This window comes from Ranitomeya imitator, chromosome 8 (assembly GCF_032444005.1).
Source record: "Ranitomeya imitator isolate aRanImi1 chromosome 8, aRanImi1.pri, whole genome shotgun sequence".
NCBI lineage: Eukaryota > Metazoa > Chordata > Amphibia > Anura > Dendrobatidae > Ranitomeya > Ranitomeya imitator.
The window spans coordinates 158,643,519-158,671,020 of record NC_091289.1 but is presented as its reverse complement, the minus strand read 5'-3'; the positions used below and the strand labels follow the sequence as shown (position 1 = coordinate 158,671,020).

Below are 27,502 nucleotides of genomic sequence, written 5' to 3'. Positions count from 1 at the left end.
ATACCGTCCGATACTTGAAAGTATCGGTTTCGGATAGTATCGGCCGATACCTGAAAAATATCGGATATCGCCGATACCGATATCCGATACCAATACAAGTCAATGGGACATCAAGTATCGGAATGTATCCTCATGGATCCCAGGGTCTGAAGGAGAGGAAACTCTCCTTCAGGCCCTGGGATCCATATTAAAGTGTAAAATAAAGAATTAAAATAAAAAATATTGTTATATTCACCTCTCCGGCGGCCCCTGGACATCAGCGGGAGGATCCGGCGTCCGGCACGGCTTCTTTCTTCAAAATGAGCGCCTTTAGGACCTGTGGAATGACGTCCCGGCTTCTGATTGGTCGCGTGCCGCCCATGTGACCGCCACGCGACCAATCAGAAGCCGCGACGTCATTCCTCAGGTCCTAAAAGGCGCTCATTCTAGGACTTTAGCTGAGGAATGACGTCGCGGCTTCTGATTGGTCGCGTGGCGGTCACATGGGCGGCACGCGACCAATCAGAAGCCGGGACGTCATACCACAGGTCCTAAAGGCGCGCATTTTGAAGAAAGAAGCCGTGCCGGACGCCGGTTCCTCGCGCAGATGTCCAGGGGCCGCCGGAGAGGTGAATATAACAATATTTTTTATTTTAATTCTTTATTTTACACTTCCGATACCGATACCCGATATCACAAAAATATCGGATCTCGGTATCGGAATTCCGATACCGCAAGTATCGGCCGATACCCGATACCGCAAGTATCGGCCGATACCCGATACTTGCGGTATCGGAATGCTCAACACTAATTATGACTAGTGTTGAGCGATACCGTCCGATACTTGAAAGTATCGGTATCGGATAGTATCGGCCGATACCCGAAAAATATCGGATATCGCCGATACCGATATCCGATACCAATACAAGTCAATGGGACATCAAGTATCGGAATGTATCCTGATGGTTCCCAGGGTCTGAAGGAGAGGAAACTCTCCTTCAGGCCCTGGGATCCATAGTGAGGTGTAAAATAAAGAATTAAAATAAAAAATATTGATATGCTCACCTCTCCGGCGGCCCCTGGACATCACGCTGGTAACCGGCTGGCTTCTTTGTTTAAAATGAGCGCGTTTAGGACCTGCGAATGACGTCGCGGCTTCTGATTGGTCGCGTGCCGCTCATGTGATATTGCACACGCTTTTTTTTATTTAATTCTTTATTATACACAGGAGTTACACAAGTGCTGCTGGGTACAACTCCCATCATTGTCTTCTGGTTGCGCTGATCTTAGCGCAAGCTTGGAACAATGATCAGAGCTTCCTTCAGCAGCCAGAGCCTGGGATCAGGCGAACTGTTTGGCTTTTCCCAGGCGCCGGTATGCATCACACGGACATATGGATGGCACACTGACAGCACAAGGCTGTGAAACATGGAAACACAAACACATGGACCATGGATAGCACACAGATACATGGATGTCACACGGATGTCGCATAAGTGCATGGATGACACACAGACACAGACTTTGGATCTCACCGGTACTGTTTTTGCTGTATAGGAATCACCAGGACGTGTGAAGGAGGCCTTAAAGGTCAAATTTACGTATTCAAGTCTATATGTGCACAAAAACATTGGATGCCATACAGAGCCACTATAATAGTATCCACTGCTGTAAAAAAAGATTGCATACAGATAGCATAAAATGACAAGTGAGAAAAAAAATTATCTAAGTTTTTTTTTTTACGCTCGTATGAACCCAGCCATTCGGGAATATTTTAGGAAATATTTGTTCTTTTATTAGCATATGAGGCACACTGTTAAAAATTGTCTTTTTAGGATCTGAAGTCACTCTTTTCTATAGGGAAAATGTCTAAAGGTACCGTCACACTTAGCGACGCTGCAGCGATACCGACAACGATCCGGATCGCTGCAGCGTCGCTGTTTGGTCGCTGGAGAGCTGTCACACAGACCGCTCTCCAGCGACCAACGATCCCGAGGTCCCCGGTAACCAGGGTAAACATCGGGTAACTAAGCGCAGGGCCGCGCTTAGTAACCCGATGTTTACCCTGGTTACCATCATAAAAAAACAAACAGTACATACTTACATTCAGCTGTCTGTCCCTTGCCGTCTGTTTGCTGCACTGACTGCTGGCCGCAAAGTGAAAGCAGAGCACAGCCACAGCGGTGAGTCACCGCTGTGTGACTCACCGCTGTGCTGTGCTTTCACTTTCACTTTACGGCCAGCAGTCAGTGCAGGAAATAGACGGCAAGGGACAGACAGCTGAATGTAAGTATGTACTGTTTGTTTTTTTACGATGGTAACCAGGGTAAACATCGGGTTACTAAGCGCGGCCCTGCGCTTAGTTACCCGATGTTTACCCTGGTTACCAGTGAAGACATCGCTGAATCGGTGTCACACACACCGATTCAGCGATGTCTGTGGGGAGTCCAGCGACGAAATAAAGTTCTGGACTTTCTTCCCCGACCAGCGACAGCACAGCAGGGGCCTGATCGCTGCTGCCTGTCACACTGGACGATATCGCTAGCGAGGACGCTGCAACGTCACGGATCGCTAGCGATATCGTCTAGTGTGACGGTACCTTAAGTGCAGAAATTTACAGCTACTAAACCAACAATCTTTGTGGTCACACTTATTAATCTAAAGGCTAAAATTCAGTGACTTTTCTATGGGCTGCTTCTCGTTATGTAGTTATGCACTGCAGCCCTAGGAAACCAAGAATAAGAAAAGATGAAAAACAGTATTGATTGGAAAATAATAATAATAATAATAAAAATAATAAACTAAAATCTGGAATTTTATGTCTATTTGTGTTATTATGGAGCTGCATGGATTATAAAATGACTTACAATGAATTAGGAACTATAAGGAAAGACATTTTTTTTGAAGATGCATTATAGTCCAGCCATTCAATACATATCCAGAGGCTGTCACCAGCAAAAATGAATTGTCAATCCACTTGAATCCTTTACTAACTGGTCCAACTTAATTTAAAAAGGAAATCTATCCTCTTCTCAAATCCCATTGCTACCATCATACTAAAATATTAATGAGATTACTTCTTAATCAAAACTTTATTGCGCCTTAACATCTTTCATTTATCATCTCTTCCGCTGGTTGAAGTATAAATCCTGAATAAAATAATTTTCCAGGCTTTCTAATGATAAATTATTGGTTTATTGATAATGTGTATATTGTGTCAATGAACTAGATTATTTTTATGACAAATTGGTAAAGAAGATTTATAAAATAAAGATGCAGTTAAGACTTGAAAATGAGGATACAAACTGTGTTCTGCAGGCGAGACCGGATTCTGTGCAATATTAAAGGCTAAAAAATGTTCTCCTATCCACAGTAGAGTTGGGAGGATCAACTATTGGGACTCCAGTCCATCAACCAAGTCAGTAGTCTCTGGCAGCTGGACTTAAGGCTTCCAAATTCTTAATGTTTCCCTAAGTGGCTTTTGATTAGCTTTGTGAGACACAGGGATGACGTTGCAATATTCCAGCAAATCAAAAGAATCAGAAACTACTGATCTAAGGCTTCTTTCACAATAGCGTCAGGCTCGGCCCATTGCAGTGCGTCGGGCCGAGGTTACCGACACTAGCGTTGTAAGTACTGCACAACGGGTGCAGCGGATGCAGATTTTCATCGCATCTGCTGCCCCATTGTGAGGTGCGGGGAGGTGGGGGAGGAGTTCCGGCCGCGCATGCGCGGTCGGAAAAAGCGGTCCGTCGGCAGCAAAAAATGTTACATGTAGCTTTTTTTGTGCCGATGGTCCACCAAAGCACGACGCATCCGTCGCACAATGCGTCGTCAATGCAAGTCTATGGGGAAAAAACGCATCCTGCAAGCACTTTTGCAGGATGCGTTTTTTCTGCAAAACGACGCATTGTGACGGATTGCAGTTAACGCTAGTGTGAAAGTAGCCTAACCGCGACTCAGACCCGCCAATTCTAATCCACATGACAGGTGGTATCTTACTAATCATTGGGGGATCAACTGCTTGGACCTGCAACAATCGGCAGATCAGGGCATTTTACCAGCTCCATAGGAAGTGAATGGAGCAGAGGTGGGGCATGTGCATTCTGCCAATCAGTATGTGTGCCAGTGGTAGGACCCCCATCTATTGAAAAATTATTACCACCCATTCTGTGTGTAGGTGATAAAGGGGATGTCTGGTGAAAACAAGTTAAGCCACAAGTCCACAAAACCCTTGAGACCTTGAAATATTGAATCATTTTCTGTCTCGGTATGTTGTAAAGACCTTTACAATCTTTTGATGTTCCTTGGTTGTTTTGCAGCACATTTACTATTTGTTCTAATCAATATATCAAAATTAATCATTTATGAAGACAAACTTGCTAAACTGGTCATAAAAATGTAAGTATTGATGCTTCAATGATGCACATAATTGCAATGAGTATGTCATAATACAGAAAGTACAGACACTGCATACAACAGGATACAGTATTAACCTAACAGATCCATTTTAAACACATGAACTCTGTGTTACTAGTGTGACCTGTGCCAAATAAATTATCCAAACTAATGGATTTCAGATAAAAACATATGACCTGCAGTTTTTTAACATTAGCTTGAGTTCACAAATTTATACAGGGTGGGGCCATGTATATGGATGCACCTAAATAAAATGGGAATGGTTGTTGATATCAACTTCCTGTTTGTGGCACATTAGTATATGGGAGGGGGAAAACTTTTCAATGGCGGCCATTTTGTAGTTGGCCATTTTGGATCCAACTTTATAAATGACCCACCCAGGTGTATCCATATAAATGGCCCACCCGGTAGTTACTTTTGCATTCAGTTCATAAGCAGAAATGGTGGGTTTGCACATACTGTATGTAGACGGGAGGTAAAGTGCTTTTGTTAAATATATGGTCTGAAATCCAAAAATATTCTACAGTCATAGGTACTTTCTATGTTCTTCTGAGAATTAGAAATAATGTAACAAAACATACCGAATGCCAATGTAAAACTACAAAATGATAAAGAAGAAAGGTTGACGTTGAGGGTAGGTGTCCACTTAAAGGAATGTTAAGGAAAATTGAACATCGAATAAAATCCATGTAACATTACTGTCACCGTCTCTACCCTATTCATCAATTCCTCTACTCTGCTGAAATCTTCAGTAAAATTATCTACAATACCGAAATAGATTTTTTTCCTTTCCTAAGTCTTCTGCCATCTACGTTTTCTCCTGAATAGATTTGTCCTAAAAAGACGAGTTATCATAACTCTGTTAATGGAAATTCAGATTATAAGATTCTTCTGTGAAAGAAGTTGGCATTTTTTTTCTTTACTTCTCCATCAGTATAAGAAAAAAAATCACAAGGAAATTATCACCATCTGTCATCTGTTCTATAACTGATATAGATAGTAAAATCTAGGTTGAAAAATACAGGGAAGGGCTTTCATTTAAAGGGAAAGTATCATCAGAAAATGACATCTTGTTTCAATCTGGTTTTTGTATTTTCTCTTAATAATTTTGGCAATTTTTTTTCATATCGCAATTTTTATTTTAAAAATTGCAATGTTGCAATTTTTACACTGACCACTGAGATTACTTTAGACTCATACATTATCTCTCTTCAGCAAGTGTTTTCAACAGTATCATTATCCCAGCAGACAGGATTAGGTTATGTTCACAGTAAACCAGTAATGATCCATTCGAACGGATCCAGCAGCAAACCACTGGTAAAAAAGTTGTGCAGAAACAACTTTATAGTGCGCTTTTCAAAAACGGATATCTGCTTAATCTGTTTTTTTTTTTTTAAATATTGAAGTCCATGGACAACGGATCCGATAATTAGCCATCCGTTGTTCTCCCATTTCTAACTGGTTTGTTTTTTGCATCCTTGATTCATTAGAAATGGAAGACAATGGATGGTTAATTAAAGGATTCATTGTTCATAGACTTCAGTGTTGAAAAATGGATGATAATTTTTGAAAAACAGACTAAAAAGTTGTATCTGCACAACTTTTTTGCCAACGGATTGAGGCTGGATCTGTACTAAAGGATCATTACTGAACATGTGAACAAAGCCTTACAATAACAGGTAAAATGTGTATATTCGGCTAATAACACAGGATCCATCAATCACAATTGGTGGATCCATCAATCACTGACATACAGATCTGGCAAAAATTAAGAGACCACCACATCAAAACCCTGTCATGGCCAGCCCAATCTCCAGACCTGAACCCCATTGAAAACCTCTGGAATGTAATCAAGAGGAAGATGGATAGTCACAAGCCATCAAACAAAGAAGAACTGCTTACATTTTTGCACCAGGAGCAGTGTGAAAGACTGGTGGAAAGCATGCCAAGACGCATGAAAGCTGGGATTAAAAATCATGGTTATTCCCCAAAATATTGATTTCTCAACTCTTCCTGAGTTAAAACATTAGCATTGTTGTTTCTAAATGATTATGAACTTGTTTTCTTTTCATTATTTGATGTCTGAAAGCACTGTTGTTGTTTTTTTTTAATTATTTTGACCGTTTCTCCTTTTCAGAAAAAAAATACAAAATGTATTGCTTGGAAATTCGGAAACATGTTTTCGGTAGTTTATAGAATAAAAGAGCATTTTACTCAAAAATATACCTATAAAGAGAAAAATCAGACAAACTGAACATTTTGCAGTGGTCTCTTAATTTTTGCCAGAGCTGTAGATATTTAAATCAAGATTGAAGAATTCAGTTAAGGGTCCCCAGGTTTGACTGATATGAGATACGGCCATCACCTTTCAGGCCTGATATAGCGCATTCTATAATGTTGTATTTAAGCCCCCAACCTGACCTGAAAGATAAGAAAAAGACCTTTTATCATACTCACCTGCGGGCAGTCCGGTCAGATGGGTACCGCTGGTCTTGGTCCGGCATCTCCCTTCTTCTTGTGATGCCGTCCTCCTTCTTGCTTTGTGTGGATAATAGGTCTCCCGTCATCCACACAGTCTCCTCGGCATCATGCTTTTGCATTGGCGTACTTCTCTAACCTGTTGAGGGCAGAGCAAAGGACTGCAATGTGCAGGCACCAGGAATCGTCACAGATCCCGGGCGCCTGGGCACTGCAGTACTTTACTCTGCCCTAGTCAGGTCAGAGATGTACGCTTGTTTAAGAGCGTGATGCCGGTGAGACTATGTGGATGACATAGGGACACATCATCTACACGAAGCAAGAAGGAGGACGACATCACAAGAAGATGTGAGGCGCCAGACCAAGAAGAGCAATACCCCTCTCACCAGACCGTCCCACCGGTGAGTATAATTCAATTTTTTCTTCTCTTTCAGGTCAGGTTGGGGGCAGATATACAGAATTATAGAATGCTGTATATCAGGCCTGAAAGGTGGTGGTGGTATCTCATATCAGTCAAACCTGGTGTCAGGTCCACTTTAATTTAAAGGGAAAGTATTGTCAGAAAATCACTTCTCATTTCAATCAGGTTTTCATATGTTTTTGACCATGTTTTTTTTTTACATATCACAGTTATTATTTAAAAAATAGAAATCTTGCAACTTTTACACTTACCACTGGGGCTATTTTAGACTCATAACTTGGCCTTTCAGGAAGAGTTTTAAGCAGGTTCATTATCAGAACAGACAGGATTACAGTAACAAGTAAAGGTACCTTCACACATAACGATATCGTTAACGATATCGTTGCTATTTGTGACGTAGCAACGATATCGTTAATGAAATCGTTATGTGTGACAGCGACCAACGATCAGGCCCCTGCTGGGAGATCGTTGGTCGCTGAACAAAGTCCAGAACTTTATTTCGTCGCTGGACTCCCTGGAGACATCGCTGGATCGGCGTGTGTGACACCGATCCAGCGATGTCTTCACTGGTAACCAGGGTAAACATCGGGTAACTAAGCGCAGGGCCGCGCTTAGTAACCCGATGTTTACCCTGGTTACCATGCTAAAAGTAAAAAAAAACAAACACTAGATACTTACCTACAGCCGTCTGTCCTCCAGCGCTGTGCTCTGCACTCCTCCTGTACTGGCTGTGAGCCGGAAAGCAGAGCGGTGACGTCACCGCTCTGCTTTCCGGCTCACAGACAGTACAGGAGGAGAGCAGAGAAGCAGAGCGCAGCGCTGGAGGACAGACGGCTGTAGGTAAGTATCTAGTGTTTGTTTTTTTACTTTTAGCATGGTAACCAGGGTAAACATCGGGTTACTAAGCGCGGCCCTGCGCTTAGTTACCCGATGTTTACCCTGGTTACCGGCATCGTTGGTCGCTGGAGAGCGGTCTGTGTGACAGCTCTCCAGCGACCAAACAGCGACGCTGCAGCGATCCGAATCGTTGTCGGTATTGCTGCAGCGTCGCTTAATGTGAAGGGGCCTTAACACTTCTTTACTCAGGTGATAACAGGGGGTCTACCAATGACAATAGGTGATGTCACACTTGACCCTGCTCCTCTCAGAATGAATTTTGCACATGCTTATTAGATGCTTAAATACAAAAGATAAGGTCTGAGTCAGCCCATTGCTGCTAATGTACTAGTGGTTTTCCTAAAATAACAGGAAGCATGAATATAACAGACCCTTACTGCCCAGCGTGAAAGTTGCAAGATTCCTATTTTTATACACATTGTGATATGGGAAAAATAAAAACGCAAACGTTTTACTTAACAATTGGCCATTTTCTGATGACACATTCTTTCGAAGTCAAACTTTTACCTTCCCATTACAGTTTTACAAATAGATTCCACCACTTTTAAGTTGATTAGGATAAATAGATATACTTCAGAGGTCTGTTTGGAAAAATGGAACAATCCAGTATAAGGTTTAAAACACAACACTTTAAGTGTGTTTCCTGCAAAGAAGCTGCTGCGCCTCAGCACGGCAATTTCTAGTGAGCAAATTGTTCCTTTAAAAAGGTAAAGATTACAATGCTGCCTAAATCAATGAAATGAAAAATCGTGCTGAAAATCCAGTAGTGTTACTTTAACAGCAAGAAAGGAGGAAGAGCAGAGTTATTGAGTAATGCCCTGAGGAAAATGGAAATATTTTTCAGAAGTGTGCTGCATAATATATGCTAGTTGGTATAACCGCCAAGGGATCTACTTTTGGCATGTGATTCACAAAGAATGTACGAGTAATTAAGAAATGTTTCATTTAAGGAAATTGTTTAATAGTGAAGCATCATTTCGTATGGCGATGCCTCAAAGCAGTAATGAAAAAGTCAAATGCTAAATCAATTGATAGGCCAGTTATACAGTACAGACCAAAAGTTTGGACACACCTTCTCATTTAAAGATTTTTCTGTATTTTCATGACTATGAAAAATGTAAATTCACACTGAAGGCATCAAAACTATGAATTGACGGATGTAGAATTATATACTTTACCAAAAATTGTGAAACAACTGAAAATATGTCTTATATTCTAGGTTCTTCAAAGTTGCCACGTTTTGCTTTGATGACTTCTTTCACACTCTTGATGAGCTTCAAGAGGTAGTCACCGGGAATGGTTTTCACTTCATAGGTGTGCCCTGTCAGGTTTAATAAGTGGGATTTCTTGCCTTATAAATGGGGTTGGGACCATCAGTTGAGTTGAACAGAGGTCTGGTGGATACACAGCTGATAGTCCTACTGAATAAACTGTTAGAATTTGTATTATGGCAAGAAGAAAGCAGCTAAGTAAAGAAAAACAAGTGGCCATCATTACTTTAAGAAATGAAGGTCAGTCAGTCTGAAAAATTGGTCAAACTTTGAAAGTGTCCCCAAGTGCAGTGGCAAAAACCATCAAGCACTGCAAAGAAACTGGCTCACATGAGGACCGCCCCAGGAATGGAAGACCAAGAGTCAGCTCAGGTTTGAAAATTTGTCCACAAGATAACTATTAGTTGTATACTCCACAAATCTTGCCTTTATTGAAATAAATATAGGTATTTTTTAAAACAAGTCGCAAGAAGTTCCACAGGTAGTTTGCAAAAAGTCTTGTAGGGGATACAGATAGCATGTGGCATCTGCACATCACCCTAAAAACATCATCCCCACCATCAAACATGGTGGTGCCAGCATCATGCTGTGGGGATACTTTTGTTCAGCAAGGACAGGAAAGCTGATTTGAGTTGATAGGAAGATGGATGGAGCTAAGTACAGAAAAATACCAAAGGGAAACCTGTTAGAGGCTGCAGAAGATATGAGACTGGGGCATAGGTTCACCTTCCAGCAGGAAAACGACCCAAAACATACTGCCAGAGCTACAACAGAATAGCTTGGATCAAAGCATATTTAAGTGTGTAAATGGCCAAGTCACAATAAAGGCCAAAATCCCATAAAGAATCTGTGGTAAGGCTTTAAAACTGCTGTTCACAGATGCCTCCATCCAATCTCAGTGAGATAAAGTTAGTTTTTAAAGAAAATGGGCAAAACTGGTAAAGACAGACCCCAAAAGACTTGCAGCAGTAATTACAGTGAAAGGTAGTCTTACAAAATATTGGGTCAAGGGAGCTGAATACACATGGTCATCACAATTTTCAGATTTCTATTTTTAAAATAATTAGAAGACCATGTATCATTTCCATTGCACTTCATAAATACTTGCTACTTTGTGTTGAAAAATATCTCAAAATCCAAGTGAAATAACATTTATGTTTGTGGGTAAAATATGAAAAAATGAGCGGGAAGGAGCTCATTTGAGAGAGCATACCTGTTTGACGAAGACCTAGTGTTTACGTTCCCTGAGACAGTTGTTGGCTTTTTTTTACCTATTCCTCCTACCTTTCCCTCATATATACATGCACACTTGGCTTGACTGAGCACCACAGTGTGGAGAGTGAAATAAGAAGCTGCCAAGCATCTCTGGGGACAACTTTGCTACCTTAAATACTAAAAGATCGGCCATTTTGAAATTCAAGAACTTCTACTTTTGCATGTTTTTTTACAATTTATGGATAACTGAATAAAATCGCCACCTAAATCCCTTTTATTACATAGATGCATCAGACCATGAATAAATTACGCTATACCCTGCAAACTCATTAGACAGGTTCCATTACAAAATCGAATTATTTGCATCACATTTCTTTCCTAATTTTTTTATTTAGACCTGCAGAAGTCTACAGATATTGAATACCTAGTAATTCAAAGATTGATGTTATGGAGTGATAATTTACAAATGCAAAGATATATTTAGCAAAATAACCATCTCAAGACAGGGGCATCCATGTCACTCCAGGGATTTAGCCGGCATTAATTCAGCAAGCTTAATCTTTCCTGCCTGAGCATGCCTGTCAATATTTTGTTCTCAGTAAATTGGTAAGATCATTTCAAAAAAGTGCCTTTAATGCAAAATTCTATAGAAATGTCTGTGCTTCATTTTCTAAAATGGAGATTATACTGATGAAATTTGTTTTGTGCTTTGCAAAGTACGATCAGGCTAACTATCCACTTACAGGGAGCGTAGCTTGAGAGAGACTGCTTTTACAAATAGCAGGTGTCATTATTTTCAGCTATCGCAAAAAAAAAAAAAGAAATAGAGAAAGACTAAATGTATTAGGTAAATCTGATGAAAAACATTTTTGCATGTCAAGATTACAAACTCTTAAAATTATTTTTTCTTTCTTTTCCCTTATGCTTTACTGACATAAAGCATAAGTATTTCATTATCAAAGACAGAACTTCTCTGACAAGACATCAAATGTAATATTTAAGTGCATATGTCATCTACCAATTCCCGGAATTATATAATTAAAGAGTAAAAGGAAAGGTATAATCAGAAAATGACTTTATCTGAATCATATATTTTGGTAAACATATTTTTTTTCTTTTTAGGGTAGGTTGGTGCCACAGTGGTGTGGTGGCATCTTTCTCTGCCCTTAGCTGCTTTCTGTATGTAATTATCTATTGAAACGAAATCTTCTCAGTGGATCTGTCACCACCAGATTTCACAATGCAAAGTGCATACATTATTAATCAGATCTCTTAGATCTTATGAGGGTGTTGTACTTATATTAAAAATCCATGTCAGAATGTATAATACTTTTTGAAAGAAAGTTTAACTCAATCTGTTCCCATCTAGCCTGATTTACAGCTCCTCAGTGTCCCTCCTCCCTGCTGAGATCTCACAATGCTCAGTGCAACATGCAGCTGTGAATCAGGCTGTGTGAGCATAAATTGCACACACTTGGGCTCTTGAGCTTTCTCTCTTTAGATGGACTCATTAATGGCTCATTCTAAGTGCACGTTCACACAACCTTATTTTTTGTTTGGGTGATGTCTGTGTATAGCACTTGGACCAATGTTATTCAATGGGGCCATGCAGATGAACAATTTTTATTTCACTGACTGAATCTGAGAGTGAAAAAATGGCAGTATGCTCTAGTTTCTTCCATAAACTAGATGAGACTCACATCCAAGTCTAAAGGTGCACAATAAATAAAAATCAGATATCATAAAGAACCACTGTAAAACATATAATTTTTATGGATACATTACCATTCTGTAACATAGGAAACCGTAAATTGTCCTGTAATTGATTAAAGGGAGCCTGTCACCTCCAAAATCGAAGATGAGCTAAGCCCACCGGCATCAGGGGCTTATCTACAGCATTCTGTAATGCTGTAGATAAGCTCCCGATGTATCCTGAAAGATGAGATAAAGAGGTTAGATTATACTCACCTGGGGGGGCAATCCGGTCCGATGGGTATCGCGGTCCGGTCCGGGGCCTTCCATCTTCTTACGATGAAATCCTCTTCTGGTCTTCACACCGCGGCTCTGGCGCAGGTTTACTTTGTCTGCCCTGTTGAGGGCAGAGCAAAGTACTGCAGTGCGCAGGTGCCGGGAAAGGTCAGAGAGGCCCAGCGCCAGCGCACTGCAGTACTTTGCTCTGACCTCAACAGGGCAGACAAAATACACCTGCGCCGGAGCTGCAGTGTGAAGACAAAAAGAGGATGTCATCCTATGAAGATAGGAGGCCCCGGAACAGACCACGACGCCCATCGGACCTGACCGCCCCCTAGGTAACTATAATCTATCTTCTTTTTCTTATCTTTCAGGATACATCGGAGGCTTATCTACAGCATTACAGAATACTGTAGATAAGCCCTGATGCTGGTGGGCTTACCTCATCTTCGATTTTGGGGGTGACAGGCTCCCTTTAACAGCTGCTGCTGCTAAAATGGATTGCCCATGGGTGACAGGTGAGAAAAAAATCCTCCAAGTTTTCTGGATGAAACTGAGCGATTTTTTTATACGATCTTGTAAATGTACCTTAATAGTGAGATTTTACAGGCACTTTAACAGATTTTCAAAGCAAGTTCACCATCACCAGCCTCATCAAGTGTAAAAAAAAAAAAATCTTTTTAATAATATATCCACTCAGTATTGTGAAACCTAATGACAGACCCATGTTAACTCTTGCAGTTTTTGTATTTATCAGTGGAGGCAGGAATTTTCAGTTTTCTACAGCTCACTTGTACGCTTTGCTTTACAGGTAGAAGCTGGGTCAGCATTGGGCATGGGATTTTAATGAAAGTTCTATTTAACTGCTGGAGACCTACAATACATTATATTGACATTATACAATGTACAGTACAGACCAAAAGTTTGGACACACCTTCTCATTTAAAGATTTTTCTGTATTTTCATGATCACACTGAAGGCATCAAAACTATGAATTAACACATGTGTAATTATATACTTAACAAAAACGTGTGAAACAACTGAAATTATGTCTTATATTCTAGGTTCTTCAAAGTAGCCACCTTTTGCTTTGATGACTGTTTGCACACTCTTGGCATTCTCTTGATGAGCTTCAAGAGGTAGTCACCGGGAATGGTTTTCACTTCACAGGTGTGCCCTGTCTGGTTTAATAAGTGTGATTTCTTGCTTTATAAATGGGGTTGGGACCATCAGTTGTGTTGTGCAGAGGTCTGGAGGATACACAGCTGATAGTCCTACTGAATAGACTGTTAGAATTTATATTATGGCAAGAAAAAAGCAGCTATGTAAAGAAAAATGAGTGGCCATCATTACTTTACAAAATGAAGGTCAGTCAGTCTGAAAAATTGGGAAAACTTTTAAAGTGTCCCCAAGTGCAGTGGCAAAAACCATCAAGGGCTACAAAGAAACAGGCTCATATGAGGACCACCCCAGGAAAGGAAGACCAAGAGTCACCTCTGCTTCTGAGGATAACTTTATCCAAGTCACCAGCCTCAGAAACTGCAGGTTAACAGCAGCTCAAATTAAAGACCAGGTCAATGCCACACAGAGTTCTAGCAGCAGACACATCTCTACAACAACTGTTAAGAGGAGACTTTGTGCAGCAGGCCTTCATGGTAAAATAGCTGCTAGGAAACCACTGCTAAGGACAGGCAACAAGCAGAAGAGACATGTTTGGGCTAAAGAACACAAGGAATGGACATTAGACCAGTGGAAATCTGTGCTTTGGTCTGATGAGTCCAAATTTGAGATTTTTGGTTCCAACCACCGTGTCTTTGTGCGACTCAGAAAAGGTGAACAGATGGACTCTACATGCCTGGTTCCCACTGTGAAGCATGGAGGAGGAGGTGTCATGGTGTGGGGGTGCTTTGCTGGTGACACTGTTGGGGACTTATTCAAAATTGAAGGCATACTGAACCAGCATGGCTACCACAGCATCTTGCAGCGACATGCTATTCCATCCGGTTTACGTTTAGTTGGACCATCATTTATTTTTCAACAGGACAATGACCCCAAACACACCTCCAGGCTGTGTAAGGGCTATTTGACCAAGAAGGAGTGTGATGGGGTGCTATGCCAGATGACCTGGCCTCCACAGTCACCAGACCTGAACCCAATCGAGATGATTTGGGGTGAGCTGGACCGCAGAGTGAAGGCCAAAGGGCCAGCAAGTGCTAAGCATCTCTGGGAACTCCTTCAAGATTGTTGGAAGACCATTCCCAGTGACTACCTCTTGAAGCTCATCAAGAGAATGCCAAGATTGTGCAAAGCAGTCATCAAAGCAAAAGGTGGCTACTTTGAAGAACCTAGATGATTTGATCTTAAAAAATTTTAGTTGTCAGCAGTTACACATTGGGTTTAATCAGGTTTACCCTCTAACAACATGACTTTTTATTATACACGTTAGATTAAAATGGGATACATCCACCGAATTTGAAGGGACCAGCTGGTTATATCTATGGAGGTCCAGTTTCCCCAAGGAAAGAATCAGGAAGACTAAATGTAAAGCCTTATTCTCTTGTTCTTCAAGGAGAAAACCTTCCATCAGTGGTATTTGGCTAACATTTTCCCTATTGAGAACCCATAAGCGCTTGTCCATAAATTTGAATAAAAGTGTCAAGACAAATAGTGGTTGGCCTACTTAATATCATCAGCTAAGGAAAAAGTATGAGTACCATTATTGTAGGATTTGGGACAATTTGTCAATTCAGCGCCCACTCCCTTAACTTTTTATACACATCCTTACAATGTCAGTTATTTACTTATCATTCCATACACATTCTCAGGATAAATAGAGTAAAGGTACCTTCACACATAACGATATTGTTAACGATATCGTTGCTATTTGTGACGTAGCAACGATATCGTTAATGAAATCGTTATGTGTGACAGCGACCAACGATCAGGCCCCTGCTGGGAGATCGTTGGTCGCTGAAGAAAGTCCAGAACTTTATTTCGTCGCTGGACTCCCTGGAGACATCGCTGGATCGGCGTGTGTGACACCGATCCAGCGATGTCTTCACTGGTAACCAGGGTAAACATCGGGTAACTAAGCGCAGGGCCGCGCTTAGTAACCCGATGTTTACCCTGGTTACCATGCTAAAAGTAAAAAAAAACAAACACTACATACTTACCTACCGCTGTCTGTCCTCCAGCGCTGCGCTCTGCTCTCCTCCTGTACTGTCTGTGAGCCGGAAAGCAGAGCGGTGACGTCACCGCTCTGCTTTCCGGCTCCCAGACAGTACAGGAGGAGAGCAGAGAAGCAGAGCGCAGCGCTGGAGGACAGACGGCTGTAGGTAAGTATCTAGTGTTTGTTTTTTTTTACTTTTAGCATGGTAACCAGGGTAAACATCGGGTTACTAAGCGCGGCCCTGCGCTTAGTTACCCGATGTTTACCCTGGTTACCGGCATCGTTGGTCGCTGGAGAGCTGTCTGTGTGACAGCTCTCCAGCGACCAAACAGCGACGCTGCAGCGATTCGGATCATTGTCGGTATCGCTGCAGCGTCGCTAAATGTGAAGGGGCCTTAAGAGCTAAAACTAAATACTGACGTAAAAAACTCATCAAATACTCAACATGTGAATGTGGCCTCATATGGCATGTCCATAGTCTAGATAATGCAAGTCTTCAAGAAAGATGGAATTTGCAAAAAAATTAGAAGATGCGAGAATGTTTGCTAGGACTAAAAGCAGGGATTTCAGTATCTCTGACACACAATCAATTTTTATGAAGCTTTTACATTGAAAACTTCTTAAAAATTGATTTAACTACTGAAACACTGCATAATGTACAAAAAGAAATAGCAATTCTTACAATTCTTAATTCTTACATCTTTCTTACTTAGATTATGTATGATACAAATTCCACTTTTTATATTGAGTGGTTGAGTGGGAAAGCTATAACGTGAACTCACAGCGAGAACTTTCACTTAGCACTTTCAGTAACACTTGTGTTTAAACTTCACTTGTGTCTTCACTAGAGTTGAGCGACCTTGACCTTTTTAGAGTCGAGCCGGGTTTTGCGAAACCCGACTATGTCCAAAGTCGGGTCGAGTGAAATCGGCCGATTATGACGTAAAGTCGGGATCGACCGAAACACGAAACCCAATGCAAGTCAATGGGGCAGCATAGTCGGCAGTGAGTGGGGGCCAGGAAAACACCTAGAGTGGCCATTTTAATGTCAAAACCATCCATTCTTCTTAATGAAGCTTGTCAAGCGTAATTTACCTTATAATAATTGGAAGGCATTTGAAATTGGGGGTCATTTGGCTAAAGTTGTGGGGGGTAGGGCTGGTTCAAGTAATTAGTGGGCCCAGGAAATCTGGACCACGTCACGGCAGTGGAGCAGGGAGAGGTAAGTATTTCAACTTTGCAAGTGCTGTGAACCTGAGCAAGCAGGGGGGGCCCACTCGTTGGCATTGGCACTGGCACAGGGCCCCTCAAAGTACAGCGGTGTGTTTGCACGGCGGGGGCGCCTCCCACCGGCAGCAACACTTTTGCGTACTATGAGAGGCCCTGTGCCAGTGACGTCGCCAACTAGTATTCCTCCCCCCACCTGATGAAGGAACCTGCACTTTCATCTGCACCTTCCTCTTTGTCCCCGTGTAAGGTGGTATGGTATGCGGGAAGAGCAACCTGACTTTCAGCAGGGTCACAATGTTGTTGTGTAGCGTGCACGGGGAATGTTGCGTTATGGGTCAATGTACCAGCAGACTCATCTATCACTGGCTGGGCAATGGGCACGATGAAGTGGAAACACAGATATAGGCCCAAAGAAGAAAGTGGGCTAAATGCAGTTCAAAATTGGTAACACAGGAATAACCAGGGGGCATTGCAGTGGAGGACAACTGGAATGAGAGGCTGACACAGAGAGTAGGGCCAAATCAGTAAGTAGTCGAAATGCAGTTCAAAATTGGCAACCGTAGTAAACAGGCGGCACAGCTTTGTTCAGTGGAGGAGAACAGCAAGGAGTGGCAGACACCGATAGTAGGCCCCAAACCAACTAGTACGCCAAATGCAGTTGTTCCATTTAACCACAATTTAATGAGAGCCTGAAGATAGAAGCTCAGGAAAGGCAACCTGGGGAACACCTTGGAGTGTAACACACCATCTCTCTCCACCCCATACCCATTTTGTATGGCCTAATGCAGTGTACTTTTCTACAACTACTAAACGAGAGTCGGAAGACCGAAGCAATGGCAAGGAAACCTGGGGAACACCTTAGAGTGTAACACACCCTCTCTCTACACCCCATACCCAATTTGAAGGCCTAATGCAGTGTAGTTTCCAAGAACTACTAAACGAGAGCCGGAAGATCGAAGCTCAGGAAAGGCAACCTGGGGAACACCTTGGAGTGTAACACACCCTCTCGCTACACCCCATACCCAATTTGAAGGCCTAATGCAGCGTAGTTTCCAACAACTACTAAACGAGAGCCGGAAGATCGAAGCTCAGGAAAGGCAACCTGGGGAACACCTTGGAGTGTAACACACCCTCTCTCTACACCCCATACCCAATTTGAAGGCCTAATGCAGTGTAGTTTCCAAGAACTACTAAACGAGAGCCGGAAGATCGAAGCTCAGGAAAGGCAACCTGGGGAACACCTTGGAGTGTAACACACCCTCTCGCTACACCCCATACCCAATTTGAAGGCCTAATGCAGCGTAGTTTCCAACAACTACTAAACGAGAGCCGGAAGATCGAAGCTCAGGAAAGGCAACCTGGGGAACACCTTGGAGTGGAACACACCATCTCTCTACACCCCATACCCAATTTGAAGGCCTAATGCAGAGTAGTTTCCAAGAACTACTAAACGAGAGCCGGAAGATCGAAGCTCAGGAAAGGCAACCTGGGGAACACCTTGGAGTGTAACACAACGTCTCTCTACACGACGGAAGGGCTGATTCTTAGGAAGGAAGGCTGTTGGAAATAAGCATTGCGCGTCCGAGGGTGATTATATTCTTATTAGGTATATACTCACCCTCGGACGCGCCCTGCTTCTTTATTTGGAATGAATGTTTATTTGCAATGTGGTGTTGACTTTCTCTATTATTTTGGTAATTAATGATTTTATTATTTTCATTATTTTGCATCTTCTCGGCAATAATATAAAGAAGACGCGACAGGACAACACTCGGTGGATGCCATATGTGTGTTTTCAATTTAAAAAAACTTTCAGTTAACTACTTGCAGGAGAAAGTAATTGTAGCTGGTGGCCATTTTTAGTACTGTACCAGATTAGAGTTGTGTGTTTGTTTTTAATGTTAAAATGTCTGCATTTGATATCTCACCAGTATTTTCTTTTTTATAAGCAAAATACTTATTTTTATATTTTCTGATGTTGGTTCCAGGGGTACACGGCCAGCAGTGCCCTGGTCAGTGTAGTAGTAGTTGAAAGAATGGACCGCAGACAGGCATCGAAGGCCTAAAATAATAACACATGGCTGTAGGCAATTTTAAATTGGTTCCAGGGGTACACGGACAGCAGTGGTGTGGTCAGTGGAGGCCTAGTGGAAGGAGTGACCGCAGACAGGCATCGAAGGCCTAAAATAATAACACATGGCTGTAGGCAATTTTAAATTGGTTCCAGGGGTACACGGACAGCAGTGGTGTGGTCAGTGGAGGCCTAGTGGAAGGAGTGACCGCAGACAGGCATCGAAGGCCTAAAATAATAACACATGGCTGTAGGCAATTTTAAATTGGTTCCAGGGGTACACGGGCAGCAGTGACCTGGTCAGTGTAGTAGTAGTTGAAAGAATGGACCGCAGACAGGCATCGAAGGCCTAAAATAAAAAAATTGGGCTGGCTGTAGGCAATTTTAAATTGGTTCCAGGGGTACACGGGCAGCAGTGACCTGGTCAGTGTAGTAGTAGTTGAAAGAATGGACCGCAGACAGGCATCGAAGGCCTAAAATAAAAAAATTGGGCTGGCTGTAGGCAATTTTAAATTGGTTCCAGGGGTACACGGGCAGCAGTGGTGTGGTCAGTGGAGGCCTAGTGGAAGGAGTGACCGCAGACAGGCATCGAAGGCCTAAAATAATAACACATGGCTGTAGGCAATTTTAAATTGGTTCCAGGGGTACACGGGCAGCAGTGACCTGGTCAGTGTAGTAGTAGTTGAAAGAATGGACCGCAGACAGGCATCGAAGGCCTAAAATAAAAAAATTGGGCTGGCTGTAGGCAATTTTAAATTGGTTCCAGGGGTACACGGGCAGCAGTGACCTGGTCAGTGTAGTAGTAGTTGAAAGAATGGACCGCAGACAGGCATCGAAGGCCTAACATAACAAACTTGGGCTGGCTGTAGGCACTTTTAAATTGGTTCCAGGGGTACACGGGCAGCAGTGGTCTGGTCAGTGGAAGTCTAGTGGAAGGAGTGACCGCAGACAGGCATCGAAGGCCTAAAATAATAACACATGGCTGTAGGCAATTTTAAATTGGTTCCAGGGGTACACGGACAGCAGTGGTGTGGTCAGTGGAGGCCTAGTGGAAGGAGTGACCGCAGACAGGCATCGAAGGCCTAAAATAATAACACATGGCTGTAGGCAATTTTAAATTGGTTCCAGGGGTACACGGACAGCAGTGGTGTGGTCAGTGGAGGCCTAGTGGAAGGAGTGACCGCAGACAGGCATCGAAGGCCTAAAATAATAACACATGGCTGTAGGCAATTTTAAATTGGTTCCAGGGGTACACGGGCAGCAGTGACCTGGTCAGTGTAGTAGTAGTTGAAAGAATGGACCGCAGACAGGCATCGAAGGCCTAAAATAAAAAAATTGGGCTGGCTGTAGGCAATTTTAAATTGGTTCCAGGGGTACACGGGCAGCAGTGGTGTGGTCAGTGGAGGCCTAGTGGAAGGAGTGACCGCAGACAGGCATCGAAGGCCTAAAATAATAACACATGGCTGTAGGCAATTTTAAATTGGTTCCAGGGGTACACGGGCAGCAGTGACCTGGTCAGTGTAGTAGTAGTTGAAAGAATGGACCGCAGACAGGCATCGAAGGCCTAAAATAAAAAAATTGGGCTGGCTGTAGGCAATTTTAAATTGGTTCCAGGGGTACACGGGCAGCAGTGGTGTGGTCAGTGGAGGCCTAGTGGAAGGAGTGACCGCAGACAGGCATCGAAGGCCTAAAATAATAACACATGGCTGTAGGCAATTTTAAATTGGTTCCAGGGGTACACGGGCAGCAGTGACCTGGTCAGTGTAGTAGTAGTTGAAAGAATGGACCGCAGACAGGCATCGAAGGCCTAAAATAAAAAAATTGGGCTGGCTGTAGGCAATTTTAAATTGGTTCCAGGGGTACACGGGCAGCAGTGACCTGGTCAGTGTAGTAGTAGTTGAAAGAATGGACCGCAGACAGGCATCGAAGGCCTAACATAACAAACTTGGGCTGGCTGTAGGCACTTTTAAATTGGTTCCAGGGGTACACGGGCAGCAGTGGTCTGGTCAGTGGAAGTCTAGTGGAAGGAGTGACCGCAGACAGGCATCGAAGGCCTAAAATAATAACACATGGCTGTAGGCAATTTTAAATTGGTTCCAGGGGTACACGGACAGCAGTGGTGTGGTCAGTGGAGGCCTAGTGGAAGGAGTGACCGCAGACAGGCATCGAAGGCCTAAAATAATAACACATGGCTGTAGGCAATTTTAAATTGGTTCCAGGGGTACACGGACAGCAGTGGTGTGGTCAGTGGAGGCCTAGTGGAAGGAGTGACCGCAGACAGGCATCGAAGGCCTAAAATAATAACACATGGCTGTAGGCAATTTTAAATTGGTTCCAGGGGTACACGGGCAGCAGTGACCTGGTCAGTGTAGTAGTAGTTGAAAGAATGGACCGCAGACAGGCATCGAAGGCCTAAAATAAAAAAATTGGGCTGGCTGTAGGCAATTTTAAATTGGTTCCAGGGGTACACGGGCAGCAGTGACCTGGTCAGTGTAGTAGTAGTTGAAAGAATGGACCGCAGACAGGCATCGAAGGCCTAAAATAAAAAAATTGGGCTGGCTGTAGGCAATTTTAAATTGGTTCCAGGGGTACACGGGCAGCAGTGGTGTGGTCAGTGGAGGCCTAGTGGAAGGAGTGACCGCAGACAGGCATCGAAGGCCTAAAATAATAACACATGGCTGTAGGCAATTTTAAATTGGTTCCAGGGGTACACGGGCAGCAGTGACCTGGTCAGTGTAGTAGTAGTTGAAAGAATGGACCGCAGACAGGCATCGAAGGCCTAAAATAAAAAAATTGGGCTGGCTGTAGGCAATTTTAAATTGGTTCCAGGGGTACACGGGCAGCAGTGGTGTGGTCAGTGGAGGCCTAGTGGAAGGAGTGACCGCAGACAGGCATCGAAGGCCTAAAATAATAACACATGGCTGTAGGCAATTTTAAATTGGTTCCAGGGGTACACGGGCAGCAGTGACCTGGTCAGTGTAGTAGTAGTTGAAAGAATGGACCGCAGACAGGCATCGAAGGCCTAAAATAAAAAAATTGGGCTGGCTGTAGGCAATTTTAAATTGGTTCCAGGGGTACACGGGCAGCAGTGGTGTGGTCAGTGGAGGCCTAGTGGAAGGAGTGACCGCAGACAGGCATCGAAGGCCTAAAATAATAACACATGGCTGTAGGCAATTTTAAATTGGTTCCAGGGGTACACGGGCAGCAGTGACCTGGTCAGTGTAGTAGTAGTTGAAAGAATGGACCGCAGACAGGCATCGAAGGCCTAAAATAAAAAAATTGGGCTGGCTGTAGGCAATTTTAAATTGGTTCCAGGGGTACACGGGCAGCAGTGACCTGGTCAGTGTAGTAGTAGTTGAAAGAATGGACCGCAGACAGGCATCGAAGGCCTAACATAACAAACTTGGGCTGGCTGTAGGCACTTTTAAATTGGTTCCAGGGGTACACGGGCAGCAGTGGTCTGGTCAGTGGAAGTCTAGTGGAAGGAGTGACCGCAGACAGGCATCGAAGGCCTAAAATAATAACACATGGCTGTAGGCAATTTTAAATTGGTTCCAGGGGTACACGGACAGCAGTGGTGTGGTCAGTGGAGGCCTAGTGGAAGGAGTGACCGCAGACAGGCATCGAAGGCCTAAAATAATAACACATGGCTGTAGGCACTTTTAAATTGGTTCCAGGGGTACACGGGCAGCAGTGGTCTGGTCAGTGGAAGTCTAGTGGAAGGAGTGACCGCAGACAGGCTTCGAAGGCCTAACATAACAAAATTGGGCTGGCTGTAGGCACTTTAAATTGGTTCCAGGGGTACATGGGCAGCAGTGTATGGTCAGTGGAAGTCTAGTGGAAGGAGTGACGGCAGACAGTCTTCGAAGGCCTAACATAACAAAATTGGGCTGACTGTAGGCACTTTTAAATTGGTTCCAGGGTAACACGGCCAGCAGTGGCCTGGTCAGTGTAGTAGTTGTAGAAAGAAGGGACCGCAGACAGGCTTCGAAGGCCTAACATAACAAAAATGTCAAAACAATGGTATTGTCAGTGCCAGGCATTGAAGGATGTCAGCGGCTAGACTACACATTGGTGAAGCTGTGAGAGATAATTTTGCTAGTGGTAGAGCACTGTTTGAGCTGGGGGGGGGAACTGTCTTGTGGCCGGCGGTACAGGCACAGGGCCCCTCATATTACAACGGTGTGTCTGACGTTGGGTGCGCACCACCACCGCCAGAGACACTTTATTGTACTATGAGGGACCCAGTGGCAGTGCCGTCGACCAAAAGCGGCCACACCCACCTCTTCAGACAAACAGCACTCTCAAGGGTCCAAGCGCAAAGTGGCGATAGCACGGCCCCGTGTGGGGAGTTTGGCCATTTCGTGAGGTGGAAACATGTCGTATGCTGGACAATCAGGTGAAGAAAATTACGAGATTGGAAAAGTCATTCAGAATAGTCCACAGGCAAGACCTTTTCATAGGAAAGCTAGGTGTCAGCCGGGCAGGGTGGGGCAAAAGATTTTGAAATCCAGTTGTGGTTCATTTTAATGAAGGTTAGATCATCTACATTTTGGGTAGCCAGACGAGTCCTTTTTTCTGTTAGTATTGAACCTGCAGCACTGAATACTCTTTCTGATAGGACACTAGCTGCCGGGCAAGCAAGCTCCTGCAATGCATATTCTGCCAATTCTGGCCAGGTGTCTAATTTGGATGCCCAGTAATCAAATGGGAATGACGGTTGAGGGAGAACGTCGATAAGGGATGAAAAATAGTTTGTAACCATACTGGACAAATGTTGTCTCCTGTCACTTTGAATTGATGCTGCAGTACCTGTCCTGTCTGCGGTCATAGAAAAATCACTCCACAACCTGGTCAGAAAACCCCTCTGTCCAACGCCACTTCTGATTTCTGCCCCTCTAACACCTCTGGTCTGCTGGCCCCTGGAGCTCGTGTGAGAACGATCACGGGCGCTGTGTGCAGGGAATGCCAGAAGCAAACGGTCAACAAGAGTTGATTGTTTTGTTGCTAATATTAGTTCCAAGTTCTCATGTGGCATAATATTTTGCAATTTGCCTTTATAGCGAGGATCAAGGAGGCAGGCCAACCAGTAATCGTCATCGTTCATCATTTTTGTAATGCGTGTGTCCCTTTTGAGGATACGCAAGGCATAATCCGCCATGTGGGCCAAAGTTCCCGTTGTCAAATCTGCGGTTGTGCTTGGTTGAGGGGCAGTTGCAGGCAAATCTACGTCACTTGTGTCCCTCAAAAAACCAGAACCCGGCCTTGCCACGCCACCAATTTCCCGTGCCCCCGGGAAAGCTTCCTCATTAAAAATATACTCATCCCCATCATCCTCCTCATCCTCCACCTCCTCTTCGCCCGGTACCTCGTCATGTACACTGCCCTGACCAGACAATCGCTGACTGTCATCAAGGCTTTCCTCTTCCTCTGGTGCAGACGCCTGATCCTTTATGTGCGTCAAACTTTGCATCAGCAGACGCATTAGGGGGATGCTCATGCTTATTATGGCGTTGTCTGCACTAACCAGCCGTGTGCATTCCTCAAAACACTGAAGGACTTGACACATGTCTTGAATCTTCGACCACTGCACACCTGACAACTCCATGTCTGCCATCCTACTGCCTGCCCGTGTATGTGTATCCTCCCACAAAAACATAACAGCCCGCCTCTGTTCGCACAGTCTCTGAAGCATGTGCAGTGTTGAGTTCCACCTTGTTGCAACGTCTATGATTAGGCGATGCTGGGGAAGGTTCAAAGAACGCTGATAGGTCTGCATACGGCTGGAGTGTACAGGCGAACGGCGGATATGTGCGCAAAGTCCACGCACTTTGAGGAGCAGGTCGGATAACCCCGGATAACTTTTCAGGAAGCACTGCACCACCAGGTTTAAGGTGTGAGCCAGGCAAGGAATGTGTTTCAGTTGGGAAAGGGAGATGGCAGCCATGAAATTCCTTCCGTTATCACTCACTACCTTGCCTGCCTCAAGATCTACAGTGCCCAGCCACGACTGCGTTTCTTGCTGCAAGAACTCGGACAGAACTTCCGCGGTGTGTCTATTGTCGCCCAAACACTTCATAGCCAATACAGCCTGCTGACGTATGCCAGTAGCTGCCCCATAATGGGAGACCTGGTGTGCAACAGTGGCAGGTGCGGATGGAGTGTTTGTGCGACTGCGGTCTGTGGACGAGCTCTTGCTTCTGCAGGAGGACGAGGAGGAGGAGGAGGAGGGGGTGCGAACGGCTACAGACAACTGTTTACTAGACCGTGGGCTAGGCAGAACTGTCCCAAACTTGCTGTCCCCTGTGGACCCTGAATCCACCACATTTACCCAGTGTGCCGTGATGGACACGTAACGTCCCTGGCCATGCCTACTGGTCCATGCATCTGTTGTCAGGTGCACCTTTGTGCTCACAGATTGCCTGAGTGCATGGACGATGCGCTCTTTAACATGCTGGTGGAGGGCTGGGATGGCTTTTCTGGAAAAAAAGTGTCGACTGGGTAGCTCGTAGCGTGGTACAGCGTAGTCCATCAGGTCTTTGAAAGCTTCGCTTTCAACTAACCGGTAGGGCATCATCTCTAACGAGATTAGTCTAGCTATGTGGGCGTTCAAACCCTGTGTACGCGGATGCGAGGCTAAGTATTTCCTTTTTCTAACCATAGTCTCATGTAGGGTGAGCTGGACTGGAGAGCTGGAGATCGTGGAACTAGCGGGGGTGCCGGTGGACATGGCAGACTGAGAGACGGTGGGAGATGGTATTGTTGCCGCCGGTGCCCTAGATGCAGTGTTTCCTACTACGAAACTGGTGATTCCCTGACCCTGACTGCTTTGGCCTGGCAAAGATACCTGCACAGATACAGCAGGTGGTGCGCTAAATGGTGGTCCTACACTGCCGGAAGGGATGTTGCGTTGATGACTAGCTTCATTGGCCGAGGGTGCAACAACCTTAAGGGACGTTTGGTAGTTAGTCCAAGCTTTCAAATGCATGGTGGTTAAATGTCTATGCATGCAACTAGTATTGAGACTTTTCAGATTCTGACCTCTGCTTAAGGAAGTAGAACATTTTTGACAGATGACTTTGCGCTGATCAATTGGATGTTGTTTAAAAAAATGCCAGACTGCACTCTTTCTAGCATCGGATACCTTTTCAGGCATTGCAGACTGAGCTTTAACCGGATGGCCACGCTGTCCTCCACCAGGTTTTGGCTTTGCCACGCGTTTTGGGCAAGATACGGGCCCGGCAGATGGAACCTGTGGCGATGTTGATGCCTGCTGCGGCCCCTCCTCCTCCTCTGCTTCAGAACTGCTGCCGCCTGCACCCTGTTCCCCCAATGGCTGCCAATCGGGGTCAAGAACTGGGTCATCTAATAACTCTTCTTGTACCTCCTGCGCAACTTCGTCTGTGTCACCGTGTCGTTCGGTGGTATAGCGTTCGTGATGGGGCAACATAGTCTCATCAGGGTCTGATTCTTGATCAGCACCCTGCGAGGGCAATGTTGTGGTCTGAGTCAAAGGACCAGCATAGTAGTCTGGCTGTGGCTGTGCGTCAGTGCACTCCATGTCAGATTCAATTTGTAATGGGCATGGACTGTTAACTGCTTCACTTTCTAAGCCAGGGACGGTATGTGTAAAGAGCTCCATGGAGTAACCCGTTGTGTCGCCTGCTGCATTCTTCTCTGTTGTTGTTTTTGCTGAAGAGGACAAGGAAGTGACTTGTCCCTGACCGTGAACATCCACTAACGACGCGCTGCTTTTACTTTTACCAGTTTCACGAGATGAGGCAAAAGAGCTAGAGGCTGAGTCAGCAAGATAAGCCAAAACTTGCTCTTGCTGCTCCGGCTTTAAAAGCGGTTTTCCTAATCCCAGAAAAGGGAGCGTTCGAGGCCTTGTGTAGCCGGACGACGAACCTGGCTCCACAGCTCCAGACTTAGGTGCAATATTTTTTCCCCCACGACCACCTGATGCTCCACCACTACCACTACCCTCATTACCAGCTGACAATGAACGCCCCCGGCCACGACCTCTTCCACTAGACTTCCTCATTGTTTTAAAAACGTAACCAAACTAACGTTATTTGTTGCAGTCACACAACTTACACGGTGAGCTATAACTTCTGTATGATTTAGCTACCCCTTTACAGGTTGGTGAGACCACAGCGAAAATCAGGCCCAATGTTACACACTCTTTTTTTGGTGGCTGCAAATTAGAGAGATGCCCCACACGCAGGACTGTCACTGAAGCACAAATGTTAATATTAATGTCACACTATTATTTTTTTTTTATTTTTATTTTTTTCAGGAACACTTTAGAAACCCCCCAAAAAAAAAAAAATAGATTTTTGCAGGGAGAATTTAGAAAACAAATGTAACAAACTATATGC

General features: G+C 44.2%; 1 protein-coding gene across 1 annotated transcript in view; it reads right to left on the bottom strand.

The window, feature by feature from the left end:
• The window catches only part of DPYD (dihydropyrimidine dehydrogenase), a 1,420,302-nt gene that overhangs the window by 287,847 nt on the left and 1,104,953 nt on the right, over positions 1-27,502 (bottom strand). The window lies entirely within an intron of this gene.